This window comes from Castor canadensis, chromosome 15 (genome assembly GCF_047511655.1).
Source record: "Castor canadensis chromosome 15, mCasCan1.hap1v2, whole genome shotgun sequence".
Classification (NCBI taxonomy): domain Eukaryota; kingdom Metazoa; phylum Chordata; class Mammalia; order Rodentia; family Castoridae; genus Castor; species Castor canadensis.
In genome coordinates, this window is record NC_133400.1 from 64,436,807 (window position 1) to 64,463,643 (window position 26,837).

The 26,837-nt window shown below is 36.2% G+C and overlaps 1 pseudogene; it reads left to right on the forward strand.

The window, feature by feature from the left end:
• Window positions 1–341: 341 nt before the first annotated feature.
• Window positions 342–26,837, forward strand: part of LOC109702024 (uncharacterized protein C2orf78-like) — a 32,718-nt pseudogene continuing 6,222 nt past the window's right edge.

The following is a 26,837-nucleotide window of genomic DNA, read 5'->3' on the forward strand; positions in this document are numbered from 1 at the left end:
AACAACTTCTGGATTATCTAGCTTCATAAAAAAATACAGATTTTTTTATGTTAATACAAAATGAGGCCAAGTTGTGTGGATTTGTTTCTCACAGAAACCAAAAAATCCTCACGAATCTTGTTTTTTTTTTAACATTTACTGTGCTCCACTAATGTCTTCTTTTTTCTCTAACTATTTACCCCTCTATTTTTCCTGACCTTGCACCCAAGCATAGCAGACAGAGAATGCAAGAGACCTAAGATTCCATACTGGCTATTTGCAAAGGAGAAGAAAGTACAGTAAATGCCACAATGGTTTTTACTTGTTAAAAAACAGAGAAATTAACTTAATGCTTCTCATAGATGAAGGAAACAGAGTGTGGAATGTTTACATGGTCCAAGGAGCCAGGGATATCAATTTATGGGCAAAAGTGTCATGACCACAATCCAGAAGAGGTATAGTTTGCAGTCAGCTGGATCTTGTTACTCTCTGGTGATTGCGTCTAATGGGCAGAATCCATTTCTCAAATCACTGTGGCTTGGAAAAGAAGACCCCCTGCTTCTGAAATTCCACAGGAAGAAGCATCCATGCCAGTAAGACTGCAAAATCAAGGCTTGTCAAGAAACAATTCTTACAATGAAGGAGAGAAGAAGGGAGAGGCACGTCCAACCTGGCCCAAGCCCAGGGCAGGCCAAGAAAGAAGAAACTGAAAGAGAAGAACCTTGGATCACATCATTTCTATAAGGAGCACTCAATGATCTTCACCTTACCCTTCAACCAAGTTACAGAAAGAGCTCTTTAATCCTTACCTTCTCCAGTAAGTTCACTTGTCAGACCAACTGACATGGATTCAAAACAACTATAATTGCTAAACCTCAATGTGTCTTTCCTTCCTCCCCAAGGATATTAACTATATATGCAGGATATAATTATAATATCTATTAGAATGTAAAATATAATATGAAAATTATGAATAACTTTATTAATGAACAGTTATAAGACACCTTGAGATGATCTGCCTAAAAATTGGAAAGAAGGGCTATCATGTCTGCCTTTCAGGATTTCTTTCACCTCCTCAGATCTCACTCGTTTAGGTGTTGTTATAGCTCTACTGTTATTAGCTCCAACCAATCCCGCTTTGCAGTTGGGAATCTGATCTTGCTATTGGCTACTCCATACCTTTAAACTGCCCACCTTATGACGTCAATCTTCAACCAAGCCTCCTGCCACCTGGTAGAATCTTGGGGTTTCCATGGAGTTGTCTGTAAACAAATTTGAATCACCGCAAGTGACCAGTGACCAATGATCAGTTAGCAGTGATCAGTGACCAGTGTCCTTCAGATTTGACACATGTGCTGTTTGACTTCCCCCTACCCAGACAAGTATCATCTCCTCATCTCTGGTATCTGTAGTTGATGTTAACTCTTCTCTGACAATGTCAGGTAAGGAAAAAAACTTTTATTTTAAAACAGCTTTTTTAAATCTAATGAACAAATTAGATATCCTCCCTGATCTTAAATTTAGCAGTTGACTCATAACAGATTAGAATAATAAGAGGAAGGGAAATATGGGAACATGATTTCAATTTTGACTTTTACATTTGCAAGCTATGTGACTTTGGATAGATTGTTGACTCTCTCACAAAATGTCATCTCATCTGCTACATGAGGGTAATGTACTGCTCATGTCCTGTTCCTTTTTCTCTACTAATAGTGAAATCAGAGACCTCTGGAGAGTGTTACTTTCAACAGAAACAGAAAAACCTAGGTAGAAAAAAAACCTAGCACTATATACCAAGATGTTTCATCTATAACAGTCATTCTCTCTAATATTTCCACTTTATATTTCAAATTTACCCTAATCACAATTATTCATGGGTTTTGGAGTCTTCTGTTTAGACTAGGTGAAAAGAGAAATAGGAAGGGAAGAGGGAGAGAACAGAGTTATCAGAAGGGACAATATTCTAGTGGGAGGAAGTTTGGGATTGTTTTCATTAAGCATAGGCTGAAGGCAACTGGAGGGAGTGAAGAAAATATAAAAATGAGGGAAGAAAAAATATAAGAATGAAAGAGATGCAGAGTAGGGAGACATTCTCAAGAAAAAAGAGATGGTCTGGGACAGAATGTTGAAGAGAACCAACAATTTTTAAATTATCACAAGAAAAGTATAGATTGAAATTTACTCAGAGAAAAGCAAACTGTGGTTAGTTTCAGCAAATGCTTGTAGTGATAGACTAGTAAGGTAAATAAGGGTAGAACAGGGTTTCAACTCACATTGATTGTATTTTTTCACTTGACTCTGAACACAATACTGGACAGTTTTCAATATAAACATTTTAGAAATTCATCTTAAAAATAATTCTTCCAATAAACACACTAAGAAAGGATGTTATAGAGAGGGATGGCACAACAGAATTATTAGTGTCCTATTTCATTCTGATTTTTAAACTACATGGATTTTTTAAATCATGCAGCCTAACTTGTACCAGAAGTAAGTTTTAAGTAAAAGCTGCTTTTTATCTTTTCAATAATATTTTTCCGATTTTGGACATACTGGGGTTTGAACTAATGGTCTACCATTTGCTAAGCAGGCACTCTACCACTTGAGCCATGCCTCCAACCCAATAATTTTCTTCCTAAAACCAAATACATACAGTTATTAATAGTCATTAACAGTTTTTAGACACAAGAATCAAAAGAATGAAATTTCCAAGAATAAAATGTATCCATATCTCTATTTCCACATTTATCTAAAACAATGTTGTGAAGTCTTTCAGATTTTCAACATTTAAGAGAATTGTTTTGGGCTGGAGGTGTAGTTAAGGATAGAGTGCATGCTTACAAATTATTTCAGGAAACGCCCCCCATAATTTTCTCAATGTTTTAGTTGAATTCTAGTGGTAATATTTTCAGGCTTTAGGGATGTTATGTTTCTGTAAGTTGAAGATGATTATTAGTTAGCTTTTGAGGATAAATATAGAAACTTTCACAATTCTTTTGAAGTATTTTTTTCTGATTTTTATGTGACTCTATTAACTGAACTATCTGTCTAGTATAACTAATATCTACTACATGGTGGATAATATTCAGAAACATATGAATGAGCACTATAATGGAGTTCCTTTACATTTGTTGCTTTACTCTCTATACTATTTTATTTTGTTTTTGTTTTTTACTCGGGGGATGATGTCTTGATATGTGGCTTAATCTGACCTCAAACACTTGGGAATTCCTGACTGCTAGGCTACAGACATTCCCATATTCATGCCACTATTTATTGAAATATTGGTCTACATAAAATATGGCTACCTAAATGTTTAAATTTGCTGCACTGATCTGCTTGTTACACCCTTCTAAATGATACAGTTTCTCTGAGTATGTACTGGTTAGAAGTGCATTCAAAATAAAAACAAGTGGGGTGTTTGGTGTCTGTAATCCCAGCCAGTCAGAGACTGAGGTGGAAGATTACAAGTTTAAGGCCAGCCTGGACTACTTAGTGAAACCGCGTCTCAAAAAAAAATTTTAATCCAAAATCATCTTCTATTGTGGGTATTTTAAAATCTAATTGTATTCACTAAAATAAAGTAGATAACATTCATTTTCATAATATTATGTGGGAGATAACAGCTTCATTTATTACTACATTTATTGTGTTTTGATGCTGACTATATATTCAAATTTTCATTAATATCTATATATTTATTTTATACTAGTTTGTCATTGCAGAGTTTACTATGTATTCCTCCACACAAGTCATGTATAAATGTCACTTTTATTTTTGGATTAGTTACCATTATTATTATTGAATAGTAGCATTCAATAATAATACATGAATTATTGATAATAATTTAATAAAAATTTGACAATTTGTGGCTGAGAAACTTTAAATAACTTTTTTTAACCAAAAGGCATTTTTTGAGAAATGAACAGTCAGGTACTCATTTTGTCTTAGGATCAGAAGTCAGGCTTCAAGAAGGTAAACAATGACCCTTTAAATTTACCACCTGGTCTATGTTGTAAGTGAACTCTCTGAAATGACATACGACCTGCACAAACAAAATGAGGCAGTGAAGGTAAAATAGGTAATAGCGTACAGTTTCCTTCCTTCCTTATTTACTTTCATTCTTTTTTCTTTCATTCCTTCCTCCTTTCTCTCTTTCATTCTTGGCAGTTCTAGGGATTGTACTCAAGGCTTCATGACTGATAGGCAGGGACTCTACCACTTAAGCCACACCACCAATCTTTTTAGCTATAGTTATTTTTGAAATTTGGTCTCACCTTTTGCCTGGACTGGACTGTGATGTTCCTATTTTATGCTCCCCACCATATCTGGGCTGATAAACATGTGCCACCACACCTGCAATTGGTTGAAATGGGCTCTGGTGAACTATATTGCTAGGCTGGTCACAAATCATAAATATCTAGCTCTCATCCACTCAAGTAGCTAGAATTATAGGCTTGAGTCATCGTCCAGAGAGTAGTACTAGTTTCTAATAAATAAGAAAGCAAAAAGCTCTATTTATTAAAATAAGTAGATATAAATAAATGAAATAAATAAAAATAAACAGCATTTATTAAAAGCTCTACTTCTACTGGTTTTTGGTCTTTCTTCAGAGGACAGTATCCTGGCAAGAAAATCGGGTTCTATAACCTGATACAGATATCAAAGAGATATTTGGTTTGCAGTGTTGAGGTTTGAAGTCAGAACCTCATGCTTGCTATTCAGGCATTCTAGCAAATGAGCCACTCTGTCAGCCCTTTTTTGTATTGGATTATTTTGGAGAAAGGGTCTTGAGAACTACTTGCCTGGGCCGGCCTCAAACCACAATCCTCTGTTTCTCTGCCTCAAGGGTAACTAGGATCACAAACCTGCACCACGAGCACCAAGCACCAGGGAGATCTTGATCGGAGAAATTAAAGGAATGAGTCTGACCTCTCAAGCCCTCAGTTTGCTTGCTTATAAAATTATAATATTAGAAGTTCTCTAAGGATATCCTAGTTCTAACATGCTTCAATTTTAGGACATAGTTATGAGATCCTACTAGTGCAGGCTCAAGGGAAACAGGGCAGAGAGAAGGCTGTTTCTACCCCATGGAACAATGTAGGAGCCAGACCACTTTGGGTCTTCTGTGCCCAAGTTTGGACAAAAGGCACTTCATCAGAAGTAACTGTTTCACAAGTTACAGCCATCCTACACTGTTTGATTTTTGGTATCTCAGTGAGTATTGTTATTAGAGGCTTCCTGTTTACAACAAACTTAAGGTAATACTGCTCTGCAAATAAAGTGAGAGTCTGTCAATCTCCTCAGTTTTTATCACCCTTTTTCTTCCACAGAAAATTTCCAAAATCCACCTTTACTTGGAACTGAAAATTCTCTGCAGGTCTCTCTTCTTATGCTGACCAATGCTTCTTCCCACAGAAAGAGTCCGCAACTTCTCTAGAGTCTCTAGTAGCACTGTCACTTCAGCATGGCTACTGCCATCAGTCTCTTGACAGCTCTTTCCAGTCACTGATTGGTAGTTCTTACCTTTACCAATGCTCTAGCATAACCATGTCATCTGAAGTTACTGGCCAGAGTCAGATCTCTACTTCAGCTGCCAATAAAGTGGTCCCCTGTATTATCATTGTCTGCCAACTTTGTTCAAGGGACACCAGCTAAAATTCCAAATCAAGGGCATAGATGTAATTTCCCTACCAGGAAGAAGCCAGGTCTATTATTATAATAAAAACACATTGGGTCCTCTGATATCTGGGGAACTTGGCTCCAGCCTGCAATCTTATGTCACTGTTTCATACACAAGTAGTAGTCCTTCTGTCCCTCAACCAGAAATGGTGATGGTGCTAAAGGAGGTTCAGCCTACAAATGTCTTAACACCAGTTTCCACCTCTGGAATCTTTCACTCTGTGGCTACTGAACTCATCACAGAAAGCACTTTTCAAGGTGAGCTCAAAAGGCAAAAAGGGGTAAAGAATGATTATCATTCAGTGTCAAATCCTCAGATAAGTGGTGGATATTCCACAGATAGGTAGAGTCCAAGTCTTGGGATTTCAACCACTGTTTTAACTGAGCAGTCTGCATGTTCACATTCCAAATAAGGTGGAAGGATGAGGCTATTTATTGCTCTAGTCAAACAGCACCTACCTCACAACAGTAGGCTCTGAGCTCAAACCCCAAAAACATCAAAGATTAAATAAAAAATAAGTAAATGTGGAAATGCAGAACACTGTAATGGTCATCCATGGTGCATTTAAGAGTACCCCAGAAGCACAATGAATGAGGCCTCACTCCCCTGGCAAACCCCCTACACTGCAATTAATTGCTTTCCCTGATGTATTGCTTTGATGTCTTTGGAAAATACTTCAAAATATTCATGTATTAACAGCTTAATTTTCTTTAATTTCCTTGTGTTAAGTGATCCTCTACAAAGGAACTCTGTTCACACAGAGTATGTCCTTCTTAATGAATTTCATGAGGAAGAACTCTACTTTCTCTCCTTGTCCATGGTTTACCATATTCTTATGCTCACAGGATGGCAGAGAGAGTTGAGTGTCCCATATATGAGACTGCTATGCTTTATAAAACTGTTTTTTTCATTTGTGTGTGCTTGTGATTAAAACCAGGGCCAAGAGCATAGTGCGCAAGTGGTCTACTACTAAGCCACAAACCAAGCACAAAACATTTCATCTTTTTATAACTCACTTTCACTTTTACTTGACTTACAACAATCCCATGAAATATACAGAAAAATGACATCAAAGACCAGTGGGAGGAGATTCCAAGATGGCAACTAGAGGGAGGAAGCAGAAAGCATGCTTCCTAAAGTTAAATCTTGGAGAGACGCTGGAGATACACCTTACAGGAAAAACCACTGAGAAGAGGCAAAATTCTGACTCCTCCACACCCCCAGCTAGTGCATAGAATCCCCAATCCATGTTAAACAGAGAAAATAAGAGGGCTCCCATGCCGCCAGACACCAGCTCCTACCAGCTCAAGGGACACAGACCACCAGGCGAGCTAAGTGGCATGCAGTACTCCCACAAACAAACATGGGCCAGATCAGCATCGCCCCCTTGACAGACTGACCCCAACCTAGGGAAAAAAGAGAAAAAAACAAACTGAATAATAACAACAAAAAAGACACATAGCAAAGTGGGGGGGTGCCCTGAGAGCTGAAGCTGGAGGGAGAGGCAATCCTTCATGGAACTGTAAATAAACAAGCCGGCTAAAGAAGGCAGGAGTGGCAGCACCCGTCCAGCAACCTTGGAGCGGGAAAGCATGTAAAAGTGGCTGTGTGAGGAAAGCTCCACTGGAGAGGGAGGAAGGGACACTTCCAACATGATCTGTAAATAAACACACCTGCCGGAGAAGGCAGGTGTAGCGCCACCTCCCCCAGTGTGCTTGGAGAGGGGAAAACTTGTCACAGTGGTGGTCCAGGAGAACTCTAAATAAACAAAGCCTGAGGAGCTAGGTGAGTGTTAAGCTTACTCCTGAGATCTGCAATCAATAAAGCCTGCAGCAACAGCTGACTGACAGTAGCAGGCAGGTGAGCCACAGCCTCAGATAGACATTCACAGAACTGTCTCCAGACCCTTTCTTTTTCTTTTTTCCTTTTCTCCTCCTCTGATGAGACAACTTAACTACAACCTCATGCTGAAAGAGTTACTGAAACTGTACTGCATTTGAACTTGGGATATTTTGTTGTGTTTTGTTTTGTTTGTTTTGTTTTTTAGGTTTTTTTCCCCTCTGATGAGACAACAATAGAACTACTTCTGAGACACCATCTCCAGTATTGGAGACTGGGGAACTAACACGAAAATTATTAAGACTGAAATTTTATTGCATTTGCACTTGGGGATTTTTATTATTATCATTATTTTTAATCCTCTCCCTGTCTCTCTAATACCTGTTTAGCTTACTGTTCATTAGTACACTGTCTCTCCCTGTTTATTTCTTTGACACTGTTTTTTTTGTTGATGTTTGTTTGTTTTGTTTTGTTTTACTTGTTTGTTTGTTTATCCCTTTTTCTTTACCTTCTTCACTTTCCCTCTCATCTAACACCCTTCCATTCTACATATCACCATTGTTATTATTACAAGCTAGACAATACTTAACTGAACACAAAACAAGGACAGTAACAATAACAAGGGCAATGATTGGAAGACAGAAAAAAGAGGGAAACCAGTTACCCCCAGCAATAAATTAGTACAGAAACCAGAGGGAAATGAAGGAAACAGATACTCAGATCCAGACTCCAACAAAACAAAAATAAACTATGCCAAAGAACCCAATGAAGACCACAAGAACAACCAGAAAGAAGAAATCCTGCAAGTAATCAATGAAAATTTTATAGAGATGATACTGGATATAGTCAACCAAAATGTACAGGAGACACTCAAGAAATTCCAAGACAACAAAAATAGAGAATTTGAGAAAGCACAAGAACAAATAAAAGAAAAAATAGAAGCACTGTACAAATACCAAAGTAAAACAAAGAGCATGATTAATAAAGAGATAAATGAATTAAGGATGAAAATAGACAATATTAAAGAGGAAGTGACTCAGGATATGAAAAACCTCAGAAAAAATAAAGAAACAGAAATGCAAAACAAAATGGAAGGCCAATCCAGCAGAACAGAAAAACAGAAGACAGAACTCGAAGATGAAATGGCAATTAAAGGAAAAACTGAAGAATTATTAAACAACTCAAGACCTGTGAAAAGTAAATACAAGAACTCAATGACTCAATCAAAACACCAAATTGAGAATCATGGGCATTAAAGAAGAAGAAGAGGTGCAAGCAAAGGGAATGAGTAATATATTCAACAAAATAATTACAGAAAATTTACAAAATCTAGAGAAATCTATGCACATACAGGTGCACAAGTCCTCCAGAACACCAAACAGACCTGACCAAAATAGAACTACCCCACGGCATGTTATCATTAAACAACAAGTACAGAGAATACAGAAAGAATATTGAAGGCTGTAACAGAGAAAAAACAAATAACATACAAAGGTAAACCCATCAAAATTACAGCATACTTCTCAACAGAAACATTAAAAGCAAGAAGAGCTTGGGGTGAGCTCTTCCGGGCACTAAATGAAAATAACTTCAACCCTAGGATACTCTACCCAGCAAAACTATCATTCAAAATAGGTGGAACAATAAAAGTCTTCCATGATAAGCAGAAAGCAAAATAATATATGACCACCAAACCACCACTACAAGAGATTCTTCAAGGGATTCTGACACAGAAAGTGAAACCCAACACAACCATGAAAGGGCAGGCAGTACCAAACTACAGGAAAAGAAAAAGCAAGAAAGTAGAGAGTAACATCGATTTAGGTACATGCAATCAAACCTTCAAACAACTAAGACAACTAAATGACAGGAATCACCACATACCTATCAGTACTAACACTTAATGTTAATGGACTTAATTCACCCATCAAAAGACACCATTTGACAAACTGGATTAAAAAGGAAGCTCCAACAATTTGTTGCTTACAGGAGACCAATCTCACAAATATCAATAAGTATAGGCTTAGGATGAAAGGCTGGTAGAAGATTTACAAAGCCAATGGCCCCAAAAACAGATAGGAGTACCAATACTTATCTCTGACAAAGTAGACTTCAAACTTACATTGATCAAACAAGATAAAGAAGGACACTCCATACTAAGAAAAGGGGAAATAGACCAAAAGGAAATAACAATTATCAACCTATATGCACTCAATGTCAATGCACCCACTTACATCAAACATACCCGGAAGAATCTAAAAGCATATATTAATCTCAACACAGTGTTTGTGGGAGACTTTAACACCTCATTATCTTCAATAGATAGGTCATGCAAACAAAAAAAATCTATAAAAATTCCTAGATCTAAAAGTACCATGGATCAAATGGACCTAGTTGGTATCTACAGAACATTTCATCCAACTTCTACACAATATACATTCTTCTCAGCAGCCCATGGAACCTTCTCAAAAATAGATCATACCCCACAGCATAAAGCAAGCCTCAGCAAATACAAGAAAGCAGAAATTATACCATACATTTGATCTGATCATAATGCAATAAAACTAGAGCTCAACAACAAAAATAAAGACAAAAAACATGCAAAAACCTGGAAACTAAATAACTCAGTGCTTAATGAACAATGGGTCATTGTTGACATAAAAGAGGAAGTTAAAAGGTTCCTGGAAGTCAATGAAAATGAAAACACAACCTACCAGAAGCTATGGGACACAGCAAAGGCAGTCCTGAGGGGAAAGTTTATAGTCATGAGTGCATATATTAAAAAGACTGAAAGATCTCAAATCAATGACCTAATGATACATCTCAAACTCCTAGAAAAATAAGAACGAGAAAATCCCAAAACAAATGAAGGAAACAAAAAAATTAGAGCTGAAATCAATGAAATAGAAACCAAAAAAACCATACAAAGAATTAATGAAACAAAAAGATGGTTCTTTGAAAAAATAAACAAAATCAATAGAGCCCTGCCAAACTTGGCTAAAATGAGTAGAGAAAAAAATCAAATTAGTGAAATCAGGAATGCAAAAGGGGTGATAACAACAAACACCATGGAAGTGAAGCATATCATCAGAGACTACTTTGACAACCTATATTCCAATAAATTTGAAAATCTTAGAAATAGACAGATTTCTAAATACTTATGCTCATGCAAAACTGAACCAAGAGGACATTAATCACCTGAATAGATCTATAACACAAAATGAAATTGAAGCAGCAATCAAGAGTCTCCCAAAAAACAAAAGTCCAGGACATGATGGATTTTCTGCTGACTTCTATCAGAACTTTAAAGAAGAACTAATACCAACCCTCCTTAAACTGTTCCATGAAATAGGATGGGAAGGTAAACTGCCTAACACATTTTATGAAGCCAGTATTACACTATGCGAAAACCAGGCAAAGCACCTGCAAAAAGGAGAACTATAGGCCAATCTCCTTTATGAACATTGATGCAAAACTCCTCAATAAAATAATGGCAAACCGAATTCAACAACACATCAAAAGCATCATTCACCATGACCAAGAAAGCTTCATCCAAAAAATGCAGATAAGGTTCAACATACACGAATCAATAAAAGTAATAAGCCACATTAACAGAAGCAAAGACAAAAACCACTTGATCATCTCAACAGATGCAGAAAAAGCCTTTGATAAGATACAACACAATTTCATGATAAAAGCTCTAAGAAAACTAGGAATAGAAGGAAAGTACCTCAACATTATAAAAGCTATATATGACAAACCTACAGCCAGCATTATACTTAACCATGAAAAACTGAAACTATTCCCTCTAAAATCAGGATGCCCACTATCTCTACTCCTATTCAACATAGTACTGGAATTTCTAGCCAGAGCAATTAGGAAACAAGAAGGAATAAAAGGAATACAAATAGGTAAAGAAACTGTCAAAATATCCCTATTTGCAGATGATATGATCCTATACCTTAAAGACCCAAAAAACTCTACTCAAAAGCTCCTAGACACCATCAACAGCTATAGCAAGGTAGCAGGATATAAAATCAACATAGAAAAATCATTACCATTTCTATACACTAATAATGAACAAACTGAAAAAGAATATATGAAAACAATTCCATTTACAATAGCCTCAAAAAAAAAAATCAAATACCTAGGTGTAAACCTAACAACGAATGTGAATGACCTCTACAAGGAAAACTATAAACTTCTGAAGAAAGAGATTGAGGAAGACTATAGAAAATGGAGTGATCTCCCATGCTTATGGATTGGTAGAATCAACATAGTAAAAATGTCGATACTCCCAAAGCAATCTATATGTTTAATGCAATTTCCATCAAAATCCCAATGACATTCATCAAAGAGATTGAAAAATCTACCATTAAATTTATTTAGAAACCCAAGTTACCACAAATAGCCAAGGCAATACTCAGCAAAAAGAACAATGCTGGAGGTATCACAATACCTGACTTCAAACTATATTATAAAGCAATAGCAATAAAAATAGCATGGTACTGGCACAAAAATAGACATGAAGACCAGTGGAACAGAATAGAGGACCCGGATATAAAACCACACAACTATAACCAACTTATCTTTGACAAAAGTGCTAAAAATATACGATGAAAAAAGCCTCTTCTACAAAAACTGCTGGGAAAACTGGTTAGCAGTCTGCAAAAAACTGAAACTAGATCCATGTTTATCACCCTATACCAATATTAACTCAAAATGGATCAAGGATCTTAAGATCAGACCCCAGACTCTAAAGTTGGTACAGGAAAGAGTTGGAAATATTGGAATTAATAGGTATAGGCAAGAACTTTCTCAATGGAACCCCAGCAGCTCAGCAACTAAGAGATAGCATAGACAAATGGGACTTCATAAAACTAAAAAGCTTCTGCTCAACAAAAGAAATGGTCTCTAAACTGAAGAGATAACCCACAGAGTAGGAGAAAATACTTGCCAGCTACACATCAGACAAAGGACTGATACCCAGAATATATAGGCAACTCAATATACTAAAGTCTCCCAAAATTAATGAACAAGAAATGGGCAAGTGAAATAAACAGAAATTTCTCAAAAGAAAAAATTCAAATGGCCAAAAAACACATGAAAAATGCTCACCATCTCTAGCCATAAAGGAAATGCAAATGAAAACCACACTAAGATTCCACCTCACCCCTGTTAGAATAGCCATCATTTGCAACACCACCAACAACAGGTGTTAGTGAGGATGTGGGGAAAAAGGAACCCTTTTATACTGCTGGGGGAATGCAAACTAGTACAACCACTCTAGAAAAAAATTTGGAGGCTTCTTAAAAATCTAAACATAGATCTACCATATATGATCCAGCAATACCACTCCTGGGTATATACCCAAAAGAATGTGACACAGGTTACTCCAGAGGCACCTGCATACCCATGGTTTTTGCAGCACTATTCACAATAGCCAAGTTATGGAAACAGCCAAGATTCCCGCTACTGACGAATGGATTAAGAAAATGTATTTATACACAATGGAATTTTATGCAACCAAGAAAAAGAATGAAATCTTATCATTTGAAATAAATGGATGGAACTGTAGATCATCATTCTGAGCAAGGTTAGCCTGGCCCAAAAGACCAAAAATAGTATGTTCTCCCTCATATGTGGACATTAGATCAAGGGTAAACACAACAAGGGGACTGGATTCTGATGATACGATAAAGCAAGAGCACACAAGGAAGGTATGAGGATAGGTAAGACACCCAAAAAACTAGAGAGCATTTCTTGCCCTCAATCCAGAGAAACTAATGCAGAAACTTTAAAGTGACAGAGACCAACAGGAAAAGGGGACCAGGAACTAGAGAAAAGGTTAGTTCAAGAAGAACTAATTTAGAAGGTAACACACATGTACAGGAAAACAATGAGAGTCAACTCCCTGTACAGCTATCCTTATCTCAACTAGCAAAAACCCTTGGTCCTTCCTATTATTGCTTATACTCTCTCCAATAAAATTAGAGATAAGGGCAAAATAGTTTCTGCCTGGTAGCAAGGGAGCGGAAGGAAGAAGGAGGGGGCAGAGTAGGCAATGGAGGGGGGAGAAACGACCCAAACAATGTATGCACATATGAATAAAAGAAAAAAAATCAAGTTAAAATTCTAGAAATGTAATACTCAAAAATCAAACAAAAAGCTCAGCTGAAAGCCTCGTCAATAGCCTGGATCCAAATTGAGGACAGAATATCAGGGCTGGAAGGCAATGTAGTTGAATTACAACATTCAGATGCAGATAAAGATAAAATAAGAATTAAACACAATTGGAACATGAGAGACCACTGGAACACCATTAAAAGAAAAAAACCTATGAGTCGTGGACAGAGGAGAACAGGTACTAGTTAAAGGCCTAGGAAACCTGTTCCATAAAGTATATCAGAAAATTTCCAAAACCTTGAGATGCAAAACAAACAAACCAGTAAAAAAGTGTCCCATACCACATGACATTGTAGGTAAAACATTAAACATACAGAAGAAAAATTATTGACTTTTGCAAAAGGGTAGCATCAAGTGACATATAAAGGCAAACCCATCAGAATAACAGCAGGTTCCTCCAAAGGAACTCTAAAATCAAGGAAGGCATGGAATGATGTATTCTAAACTCTGAAGGAAAATCACTGCTAAACAAGATTACTGAATCCAGAAATGTTATCTTACAAAATTGAGGGAGAAATAAAACCTTTCTATAATAAACAAAAATTAAAGAAAACATGACCACTAATGCAGTACTGCACACACAGAACAGCACACAGATAAATACAAACATGAAAATGCAGGACAGAAAAGTCTCACAAGTAGAGTAGATAAGAAAATGAAAATAGAAAATAATTAAACACCACACAAACAACAAAATAACAGGAAACTACTACATGCCTTTTGATAACAATTCTGAATGTCAGTGATCTCAATTCTCCATTGAATAGACTGGAAGACTGGATTAAAAAACATGACCCAAACATTTGTTTCTTATAAATATTCAGTGGTAAAGAAAGACACAAGCTTAAAGTGAAAATATGGGAAAAGGTATTCCAAGGAAAGGGAGTACAAAAGCAAGCAGAAGTAGCTATAACCATATCTAACTTCACATTAAAATTAGACATAAAAGACAAAGAAGTTCACTTCGTGTTGATCAAGAGGACATAATAATTATAACTACATGCACCAAACATTGACACATCCAGTCTCACAAAGCAAACACTAGTGGATATAAAATCACAGGTAGACACAAAAAAATTGTGTGTGACATCAATACCCTACTTTCACCAATAGATATGTTATCTGGACAAAAAAATCAACAAAGAAATATCCTAATTACATGATACCATAGGTCACATGGAATTGACAGAACTGTAGAATATTCCACTCAGCAGCCACAGAATAAGACTTCTCAACAGAGCAAACTACATTCTCAAAACACACCACATTTTAGGACATATAAAAATATGACACACCACATATAAGGTGCATAAAAAATTTGAAAAACATTCCTGTATTTTTATCAGAGCACAATGGAAAACAAAATCAAAGTCAAGAGATACTATAGGAAATATAAAAACATGAGAAGACCAAATGATACACTTTTGAATGCTCAGTGTGTCATTAAAGAAATAAGGAGTGAAATAATTCATAAAATTCCTACAAGAAAATGAAAATGAAAATTTTAATGCTTCATTTATCAAGGTAAGAAGTACAGCTTAACATATAGAGTATGTGTTTAGCATAAACAACACCCTTGGTTTAGTTCCCAGTACCAAAAAAGTTTTTTTTGGCATTGCTGGGGTTGGCACTCAGGGCCTCATGCTTAATAGGCAGGTGCTCTACCCCTTGAGGCACTCTGCCACACCCCAAAATGGGTTTTTTTAATGTCCAGTTATCAGAAAAGAATGCCATGTAAAAAAACATCTAGTTAACAATGTATCTGTTCAGGCTAATTTTAATTTTTGCATATTAAACATAATACAAATAAAAAGCCACTAAAATTATATAATTAGTTCTGATATGTAAGACAAATCATCCCAGGGCTGGTGGTGTGGCTCAAGAAGTACACCTGCAAACTTGAAGCCCTGAGTTCAAATTCCAGATTCACCAAAAAAAAAGACAAAGCATCCCAGAATTAAGCTGGAATGTAATAATGGAAAGTAAAAGTCTAAATTTCAAGCAATAGGAAGGGATGCAAAATGTTATGAACATGGAGAAAACTTGCTTTGACAACCAGTACAACTGAAATCATAGGTTAGTACAGTGGTTTATTATAATCATTTTCCTTAAAGTTACAAACACAAGCAAAAACCATAGTAGATTAGAAACTCACAAAAGTCAGAGTAAAAAATGACAAAACCAGGCAAATAAGGACGGATGAACAAATTCAGTATTAACATTCATTTGTGTTTGTTTATTTGTTTGTTTGTTTTTGGTAGTCCTGGAGTTTGAACTCAGTTCCTCACACTTGTTAAGCAGACACTCTACTGCTTGAGACACCATCAACCCTTATGTTAGTTTTGACCTTTTACTTCCAGGAATAATAGCTAAAAATCATCAAAAGTCTGTCATTTTATAATGCCTCAACCAAAACTCTGCACTCTTCTATCATTTTAGAGAGTATGTTACTACCTCATAGTATAATTTGCTTTCCTATAAGAAAGTATCAAATTCCTACTAACTATAGAAGAGACCTTCTTTCTTAAATCTAAGAATTTTATACATGAAGAGGTACAAGAAACCATTGGAGGCATTCTAAAACGGTTATGTAGAAATGTCTTCGTATCTTGACAGATGAGTGATTTTTTTCATCTGTCTTAGTAAGTCTAATACAACTTGGTAAATAAATACCCCACCAGAAAACCATTGTACACCTTGGAACTATTAGAAAAAGTATAAAATAATTATACTTCCACTTGTCAACTTGTCTAGAAGTACTAAGAATAAACATCATTTATCCCCCTGTCCAAATTTAAGGGTAATACTTTCTCCAAAATATTCCTTTGCACTGCATGTGGGTTTATACACTACCTTATCATTTTCTTGTAAAATGATATATTACCTAATTATTACCAGTAGGAACTATAAGAACATTTCATATCTGCATCATGCTCAACAACTTAAGAGTGTTTGATGTTAATTCTCTTTTTATACAGAGACTCTGACACAGACCATGACCCTCTCATTTTTCAGAAAAATATGAAACTAAGCTAACAAAGTCATGAAAAACTCAGCTATGGGCTTATTATTTATGTACTGAACAATCATTCAGTTTGTTGACATTTAAGCTGTTTGACAGCAATGCAGTCTAGGAAATCTTAGTTTGGAAAGCACTTCTGTGGTTAGCACAAGAAAACAAGTTGGAAGATAAGATTGAGGCCTCATTTAACACAGGGCTCAATACCTTTCTGTGTACTCAAAAGTTCATGCAGCAAGGCATAGTGACACATGCCTGTAATTCCAGCTATTCTGGAGGTAGAGACAGGAAGGTCATGGATCCAGGCAAGCCTGGGCAAAGTGAGCATGAGAGACTACCTAAAAATAAAAACTAAAAGTAGGACTAGGGGCATGGCTCAACTGATGGAGTGCTTGCTTAGCATGTGCAAGGATTTGGGTTCAATCCCTAGTTTTGCAGAAATAAAGTAAAATAAAAAATAAAGAACATGAAAGCACCATCAAGGCAATAAGAAAACGTGCACAGGTGGAAATGAGCATTTTAATAGCAATGAAACACACTGAAAACTAGGTGTTGTTTATTTATTTGCATTTTGTTAAAACAAATACTGTTTTTGTATTTCCCCTTAAGAAAAAGATCAAATATTCTGCACATAAAGTTCATCAAGCATAGTTGAAACATTTTTTCTTATCAACTCTTAAATGGATACAAGTTGTCACTGTTAGAAACATTTTTAGATCTCCAGAAATTAGTTCCTACTTAAAGGCTCTAATATCACTGCCGTGTACTAATCATTCAAGGGAAGGCAAGGCAGAGACATCAGTGAACTTCAAAATTAAATGTTTACTTATTTTCACTACTTAAAATACTATTCTACAACCACTATGGAAATTAATATAGTCACTACTCAAAAAGTAAAATTAGAGCTGCCATTTGACCCAGTAATTCCACGGCAGGGTATTTATGCAAAGGAGGTGAAATACTTACAGCAAAAAGACACTTGTATGTCCATATTTATTTCAGCACTATTCACAATAGACAAAATATGTACTCAACCCAGATGCCCTTCAGGGGATAAGCTGACAAAGAAAATGTGGCATATATTCAATATGAAACAATATTCAGTCAAAAAAGAATGAAATCCTGTCATTTGTAGAAGTGTGGATGCAAGTGGAGGACATTATGCTGAATGAAAAGAGCCAGACATGCAAAAACAAGCAGCACATGATCCCACTCATTAAACCTTGTAGACGTATAGATTGGAACAGTGTTCACTAGAGATGGGAATGGCAAGTGGAAAAGGGACAGAACAAATTAAGGGTATCATTTGGGGACTGAGAAGCATGTGGGGTAGATGTGTGCATGTATGTAAATATCACAGCAACCCCATAATTTGTACAACTAATATGTGTTGATAATTTTATTTTAGCAGTACTAGATTTCAAATTAGGGCATTAAGTGTGCTATGCAGGCATTCTACCATTTGAGCCACTCTGCCTGCCCCACTTTGTGTTGGAGTTTTTTGAGATAGATTCTCCTGAAATATTTGCCTGGGCTGGCTTTGAACCCTGATGCTCCTGATCTCTGCTTCCTGAGTAGCTAGGAATACAGGCCTGAGCCACCAGCACCCAGATGTGTTAATAATTATAATAAACAACCATTGCAATAGTAATAAATAGTATGCCACCATAAATGTGCACTACAAAATCTGAGATAAAATTGATAAAAGTAAAATAGCACTTATATTCTTGTTTAAGAATATGAAAACATTTAACCTTAAAAAGAGATTAATTTTTTAGTGTTTCAGATTTAATGAATTTATAAACAGTATTCATCTGAAATTCTTGACATTATAATCCTGAATAGGTGATCAAGCACTCTGATATCAATCAGATACGTATACTTAGGGATGGAATACTTGGAATTGCACAGGAAAATTCTAAAAGTGTTATGAAACAAAGCCAAACTAAAATCACCTAGAAGCTATGCCAAAGTATCTTGAAGTATTCCATTAATTAGAGAAGTCATTCTCATTTTGTAAAATACCATATTAATGCAGATTTTAAAGAAAGTTTAAAGTTTATTAGCCTAGTTACATTTGCTGAATGAAGTAAAGAGTATTTCTTTAAAATAAGAGCTTCAGAGATTCTTAAAAATTATATACTTCTATTTTTCTTTTAACTAACACAAATTTTTGTGACTTTACTTAGCATGCATAACTCAGCCAGACAGCTCAGTATTTCCTGAAGAATTATATCAAAAATCTGAAATGCAAATGAAATAGAAAATATAACTAACCCAGATCTCATAGTTCTGCATGATTTCAACTGAAGTCTACATTCTGAATTCCCTGAAATACAAACATTAACAAGTTCAACTATTTTTGGAAGATTATAACCTAAACCCAAAGGATCAAGTGCTTCTTCTCCTTCTCCTCCTCTTGGCACATTCTGGCATTTGCTAAATGACTTTCCTTGATTATGGTCTTTGGTATTACCACTAGAGGGTGCTTGAAGACAAACTGTCCTTTAGTTTTTCTACATAAAGGTAGGCTTGTAACAGAGAAAGATTAAAAGAAGAATGAAGGAAAGTATAATGCAAAAAGTGATAAAAAAATAATTCTTTGGTCAGTGTGAGGGGTGTGCAATACCGAAAGGGCAGTTCCGTCCTTGGATGCCCTAGTAACTCTGTTAATAAGCTCATTCCTTGTGGAGCTGCTTTAGCTGATTTTGATCACAAATGCAGCTATCTCATGCTCCCCTAGAGATTGCTGCTCTGAATTATTCTTCAGTTTCAAATGCTTAATGTCTCCTAGATAATTGGGATAATATACATGTCATGAAAATGAATGCTTGAGGGGCGCTTTTTTTAAAACCCTAAACTGGTTTACTAAAATATTACTAGCTTTTTTGCAGTATTACTTTTATTTTTATGTACTTAAGAATTTTAACATGTTTTAATGTGTTCATTTATAGTGACATAGCTATCATAGACAAGCAAAGTGGCATATCCAGAACCTCACCGATAAATAACAACTATGTATAATGGTATATTCAGCAATTGGATAGAGGTCATTCTCTGAAAAAGTTTGAATGTTGAGACATTGCTTCAGGGAGTTCCATTTACTGCTATGACAATTTCTTTTAAAAATGAAAGTCTCATTATAGCATTATTCACAATATCCAAGTTATAGAAACAACCAAGATTCCTCAATACGGATGAATGGATTAAGAAAATGTCATATTTATACACAGTGGAATTCTATTCAGCCATGAAGAAGAATGAAATCTTATCATTCGCAGGTAAATGGATGGAACTGGAGAACATCATTCTGAGTGAGGTTTGCCAGGCTCAGAAGACCAAAAGTCATATGTTCTTCCTCATATGCGGACTTTAAATCTAGGGCAAATACAGCAATATGATTGGATTTGGGTCACATGATAAGTCAAGAACATACACAAGAGGTATGGGGATAGGTAAGAAACCCAAAAAAACCTGATAGTATTTGAGATCCTCACTGCGGAGGAACTAATACAGAAACTTTAAATCAACAAAGGTCAATATGAAAAGGGGATCAGGAACTAGAGAAAAAGGTCAGTTAGAGATGAATCAACTTAGAATGTAACACCTTTATACATGGAAGCAATGTTAGGAATCTCCCTGTATAGCTATCCTTATCACAACTAGCAAAAATTCTTTGTCTTTCTTATTATTGTTTATACTCTCTCTTCAACAAAATTAGAGATAAGGGCAGAACAGATTCTGCCTGAGGGGGAGGGAGGTGGAAGGGGGGGAATAGGGGGGAGAAATGGCCCAAACAATGTATGCACATATGAATAAATGAGAAAAAAATGAAAGCATCAAATAACCAAGGCAATAGTGAGCAAAAGAGCAACACTGGCGGTATTACAATTCCCAACTTCAAAGTATACTACAGAGCCTTAGCAATAAAAACAGCATTGTACTGCCAGAAAAACAGAAATGAACACAAGTGGAACAAGTTAGAAGAATCAAATATGAATGTACACAGCTATGCTCACCTGACTTTTGAGAAAGGAGCCAAAAACATATGATGGAGAAAAGACAACCTCTTCAACAAATGTTACTGGGAAAACTGGTTATCTAAATGCAGAAAACTGAAACAGAATATATAGGGAACTTAAAAAACTAAATTCTCCCAAAACTAATGAACCAATAAAGAAATGGGCAAGTAAACTAAACAGAACTTTCTCAAAAGAAGAAATTCAAATGGCCAAAAAACACATGAAAAAAATGCTCACCATCTCTAGCAATAAAGGAAATGCAAATTAAAACCACACTAAGATTCCACCTCACCCCTGTTAGAATAGCCATCATCAGCAACACCACCAACAACAGGTGTTGGCGAGGATGCGGGGGAAAAAAGAACCCTCTTACACTGTTGGTGGGAATGTAAACTAGTACAACCACTCTGGAAAACAATTTGGAGGCTACTTAAAAAGCTAAATATTGATCTACCATTTGATCCAGCAATACCACTCTTGGGGATATACCCAAAAAGACTGTGACACAGGTTACTCCACAGGCACCTGCACACCCATGTTTATTGTAGCACTATTCACAATAGCCAAGTTATGGAAACAGCCAAGATGCCCCACCACTGACAAATGGATCAAGAAAATGTGGTATCTATACACAATGGAATTTTATGCAGCCATGACGAAGAATGAAATGTTATCATTCGCTGGTAAATGGATGGAATTGAAGAACATGATTCTGAGTGAGGTTAGCCTGGCCCAAAAGACCAAAAATCGTATGTTCTCCCTCATATGTGGACATTAGATCAAGGGCAAACACAACAAGGGGATTGGACTATGAGTACATGATAAAAGCGAGAACACACAAGGGAGGGGTGAGGATAGGTAAGACACCTAAAAAATTAGTTAGCATTTGTTGCCCTTAACACAGAGAAACTAAAGCAGATACCTTAAAAGCAACTGAGGCCAATAGGAAAAGGGGACCAGGAACTAGAGAAAAGGTGAGATCAAAAAGAATTAACCTAGAAGGTAACACACATGCATGGGAAGTTAATGTGAGTCAACTCCCTGTATAGCTATCCTTATCTCAACCAGCAAAAACCCTTGTTCCTTCCTATTATGGCTTATACTCTCTCTACAACAAAATTAGAAATAAGGGCAAAATAGTTTCTGCTGGGTATTGAGGGTGTAGGGGGGAGAGGGAGGGGGTGGAGTGGGTAGTAAGGGAGGGGGTGGGGGCAGGGGGGAGAAATGACCCAAGCCTTGTATGCACATATGAATAATAATAAAAAATAAATGCAGAAAACTGAAACAGGGTCTGTCTTTCACCCTGTACAAATATCAACTCAAAGTGGATTAGGAACCTTAATGTAAGTCCCAATTCTTTGAAGTTACTGCAGGAAAGAGTAGAGAATAGACTACAACTTATAGGTGGCAACGGCAGTAACTTCCTAAACAGAATGGCTCAAGCAACTCAGAGAAAGGATTGACAAATGGGAATACATGAAACTGAAAAGCTTCTGCACAACAAAATGGTCACCAGATTAAAGAGACAACCACTAGAATGGGGGAAAATCTTTGCCAGTTATACAACTGACAAGGGATTAATGACAAGAATACACAGGGAGTTCAAAAAACTAAACTCCCAAAAAAATCAATGACCCAATTAAGAAATGGGCAAATGAACTGAACAGAGTTTTTCAAAGCCAAAATAACCAAAAAAAGAAAAAAGAAGAAGAAATGCTCAATATCCCTAGCCATAAAAGAAATGTAAATCAAAACCATGTTAAGACTCCCCCCTCACTCCAGTTAGAATGGCTATCCTCAAGAAAACAAACCACAACAAAAAATGTCATCAAGAATGCAGGGGGAAAGGAAACCTCATTCTCTGTTGGTGGGAATGTAAATTAGTATAACCACCATGGAAAATAGTATGGAGGCTCCTCAAAAATCTAAAAATAGAAGTATCATATAATCAGTAAAACCACTACTGGGGATATACCCAAAGGAATGTAAATCAGGTTACAATAAAGGTACCTGCACACTCATGTTTATTGCAGCATTATGCACAATAACCAAGCTATGGAAACAGCTAAGAAGCCTCACAACTGACGAATGGATTAAGAAAATGTAGTGTTTGCATACAGTGGTATTTTATTTATCCATAAAGGAGAATGAAATTGTATTATTTACAGGTATATGGATGGAACTGGAGAAAATCATCTTAAGTGACATTAGTCAGGTTAAGAAAGCCAAGTCTGAATTTTCCTGTTACATGTATAGTATAGACCCAATAAAAATATAAGCAATATTATATATAGAGAGAAATATATACAGAGCATGTATTCAAAATTGGGGCTGGTAGAGGAGACCAAGGGATGGGGAAAAGAGAGAAAGAAAGAAAGATAGTGAATAATAATGAAATACATAACATCTGTGTAGGAACAAGATTCAAGGGAACATTCTAAAAAATGTTAAACAGCACAGGATGGGGGGAAAAGGCAAGCAAGTGCCATGAAGGGGGTATACATTGACTTAAACACAATACTTGTACAGATATAATATCAAGGCAAAAATCCCACTAAACAATGAACACACACCTAAAGAACAAAAGACGGGAATGAAAAACTGATCCCACTGAGGGAAGGGCACTTATGGGATGGGTATTATAAAAGAAGGAAGTAAAGAAGGTGAATGTGCTTGATGTACATTCTATACAAGATTGAATATAGATTCCATCCCCTTGTGCCTGTTTGGGTGGGGTTTTATAAAGAATTGCACAGGACTGGGTGGTGGTTGAGCTCTGGTGTTTTTTTGCCAGGCAAAATGAGAACTGTATGACATGCTACACAAAAAAACCATACAGTCCTGGTACTAGGATGTGTGGACAGGCTTTGGAGCATGGGCTTCAGGATGCATATGCTGAAGCAGGACTTTTGGTTAGATTGTGGTGTGCTGGGTTCCTGATGTGCTGCCATGAGGCTCTAAAGATGTATCCTTTACCATCCTGGACGTTCCTTCCTTTGCTAATGTGGTAGATGTTCTTACATTCACATGGAGAGTGAAATTAGAAGCATAATGACCTTGCCTTGAAATGTTAAGTCATTCTGGACTTCTCTCACATGGTACAATACTTTGAGGGAAAGATAGGGCAATGGAAAAGAAGAAGGGAAAATGTATATTTTTACAATTTGTGTAAATGAAAGTAAAGTGTGTTATTGAGCAAAAACTGCAGTTGTGTCTATATTTAGGTGTCGATTCTGGTCATAAGAACAGAATCACTAACCAGGGTATGAAAAGCAAAGGCAATCCAGATCAAGCTGGGCTGACTGTAAAAATCTGTTCCTTATGTTTGGGTGCCCATGTAATTTCCCACAGTGCCTTTTCACATGCCTTTCTTTATTAATTTTTTCCACAAAACTAAAGGTCAAATTAGCTAATTATGCTTAAAAATAAACATCATGAGAAAAGCATGCAGTATGTCTTAATAATGTGGATTCCTAAAAAATATGACATGGATAAAGAAGTAGGAAAAAACAACCTTTAAAAGCAGTCTGTAGTGTACAAACATACTAATCATTGATGTGAAAGAGCACTGTGACATAAAACAAAATCTTAAATATTTATTTGAAAAGATATTTTCCCCTCAGTATACAAAATTCATAACAACTTCTGGATTATCTAGCTTCATAAAAAATATTGAACTTTCATGTTAATACAAAATGAGGCCAAATAGTGTAGATTTGTTTCTCACAAACCAAAACATCTTCATGGATCTTATTTTTCTTATGTTTACTCTGCTCCACTAATGTCTTCTTTTTTCTCTAACTATTCATCACTCTATTTTTCTTGACTTTGCAACCAAGCATGGCAGACAGAGAATGCAAGAGATTCAAGATTCTATACTGGCTATTTGCAAGGGAGAAGGAAATACAGTAACTGCAACAATGGTTATTTGTTAAAAAAAGGGAGAAACCAACTTAATGCTTCTCATAGGTGAAGGAAACAAGACTGTGGGATTTCTACATGACCCACAGAGACATGGATAGCAAATTATAGGTAAAAGAATTATAACCAAAGTCCAGAAGAGGTAAAGTTTGAATCAGCAGGATCTTGTGCCTCTCTAGTGTTTGCGTCTAATGGGCAGAGTCCATTTCTCCAATCAATGTGATGCAGAAAAGAAGACCCCTACTTCTGAACCTCTACAGGAAGAAGCATCCATGCCAGTAAGACTGCAAAATCAAGGCTTGTCTAAGAAACAATTCTTACAATGAAGGAGAGAAGAAGAGAGATGCAAGTCCAACCTGGCCCAAGCCCAGGGCAGGCCAAGAAAGAAGAAACTGAAAGAGAAGAACGTTGGATCACATCATTTCTATAAAGAGCACTCAATGATCTTCACCTTACCCTTCAACCAAGTTACAGAAAGAGCTCTTTAATCCTTACCTTCTCCAGTAAGTTCACTAGTCAGATCAACTGACTAGTTTCAGAACAACTAGTCAGATGGTTTCAGAACAACTATAATTGCTAAACCTCAATGTGTCTTTCCTTCCTCCCCAAGGATATTAACTATACATGAAGGATATAATTATGCTCTCTATTAGAATGCAAAACATAATATGCAAATTACAAATAACTTTGTTAATGAACATTTATAAGAAACACTCAGATGATCTCCCTAAATGGGAAAGAGGGACTATCACATCTGCCTTGCAGGATTTCTTTCACTTCCTCAGATCTCAGTCATTTCGGTGCTGTTAAAGCTCTACTGTTATTAGCTCCAACCAATCCCACTTTGTGGTTGGGAATCTGATCTTGCTATTGGCTACTCCATACCTTTAAAATGCCCACCTTATGACATCATTCTTCCACCAAGCCTCCTGCCACCTGGTAGAATCTTGGGGTTTCCATGGAGTTGTCTATAAACAAATTTGAATCACCACAAGTGACCAGTGACCAATGATCAGTTAGCAGTGATCAGTGACCAGTGTCCTTCAGATTTGACACATGTGCTGTTTGACTTCCCCCTACCCAGACAAGTATCATCTCCTCATCTCTGGTATCTGCAGTTGATGTTAACTCTTCTCTGACAATGTCAGGTAAGGAAAGAAACTTTTATTTTAAAACAGCTTTTTTAAATCTAATGAACAAATTAGATATCCTCCCTGATCTTAAATTTAGCAGTTGACTCATAACAGATTAGAATAATAAGAGGAAGTATTGAACTGGAAATATGGGAACATGATTTCAATTTTGACTTTTACATTTGCAAGCTATGTGACTTTGGATAGATTGTTGACTCTCTCACAAAATGTCGTCTCATCTGCTACATGAGGGTAATGTACTGCTCATGTCCTGTTCCTTTTTCTCTACTAATAGTGAATCAGAGACCTCTGGAGAGTGTTACTTTCAACAGAAACAGAAAAACCTAGGTAGAAAAAAAAAACTAGCACTATATACCAAGATGTTTCATCTATAACAGTCATTCTCCACTAATATTTCCACTTTAGTACTTCAAATTTACCCTAATCAAAATTATTCATCGGTTTTGGAGTTTTCTGTTTAGACTAGGTGAAAAGAGAAATAGGAAGGGAAGAGGGAGAGGACTGAGTTATCAGAAGTGACAATATTCTAGTGGGAGGAAGTTTGGGATTGTTTTCATTAAGCATAAGCTGAGAGCAACTGGAGGGAGTGAAGAAAATATAAAAATGAGGGAAGAAAAAATATAAGAATGAAAGAGATGCAGAGTAGGGAGACATTCTCAAGAAAAAAGAGATGGTCTGGGACAGAATGTTGAAGAGAACCAACAATTTTTAAATTAACACATAAAAAGCATAAATTGAAATTTACTCAGAGAAAAGCAAACTGAAGTTAGTTTCAGCAAATACTTCTAGTGGTAGACTAGTAAGGTAAATAAGGGTAGAACAGGGTATCAACTCACATTGATTTTATTTTTTCAATTGACTCTAGACACAGATGACACTGGACAGTTTTTAATATAAACATTTTAGAAATACATCTTAGAAATAACTTTTCCAATAAACACACTAAGAAAGGGTGCTATAGAGAAGGATGGTAAAACAAAATTATTTGCATCCTATTTCATTCGATTTTTAAAATACATGGATTGCTTTTTAAA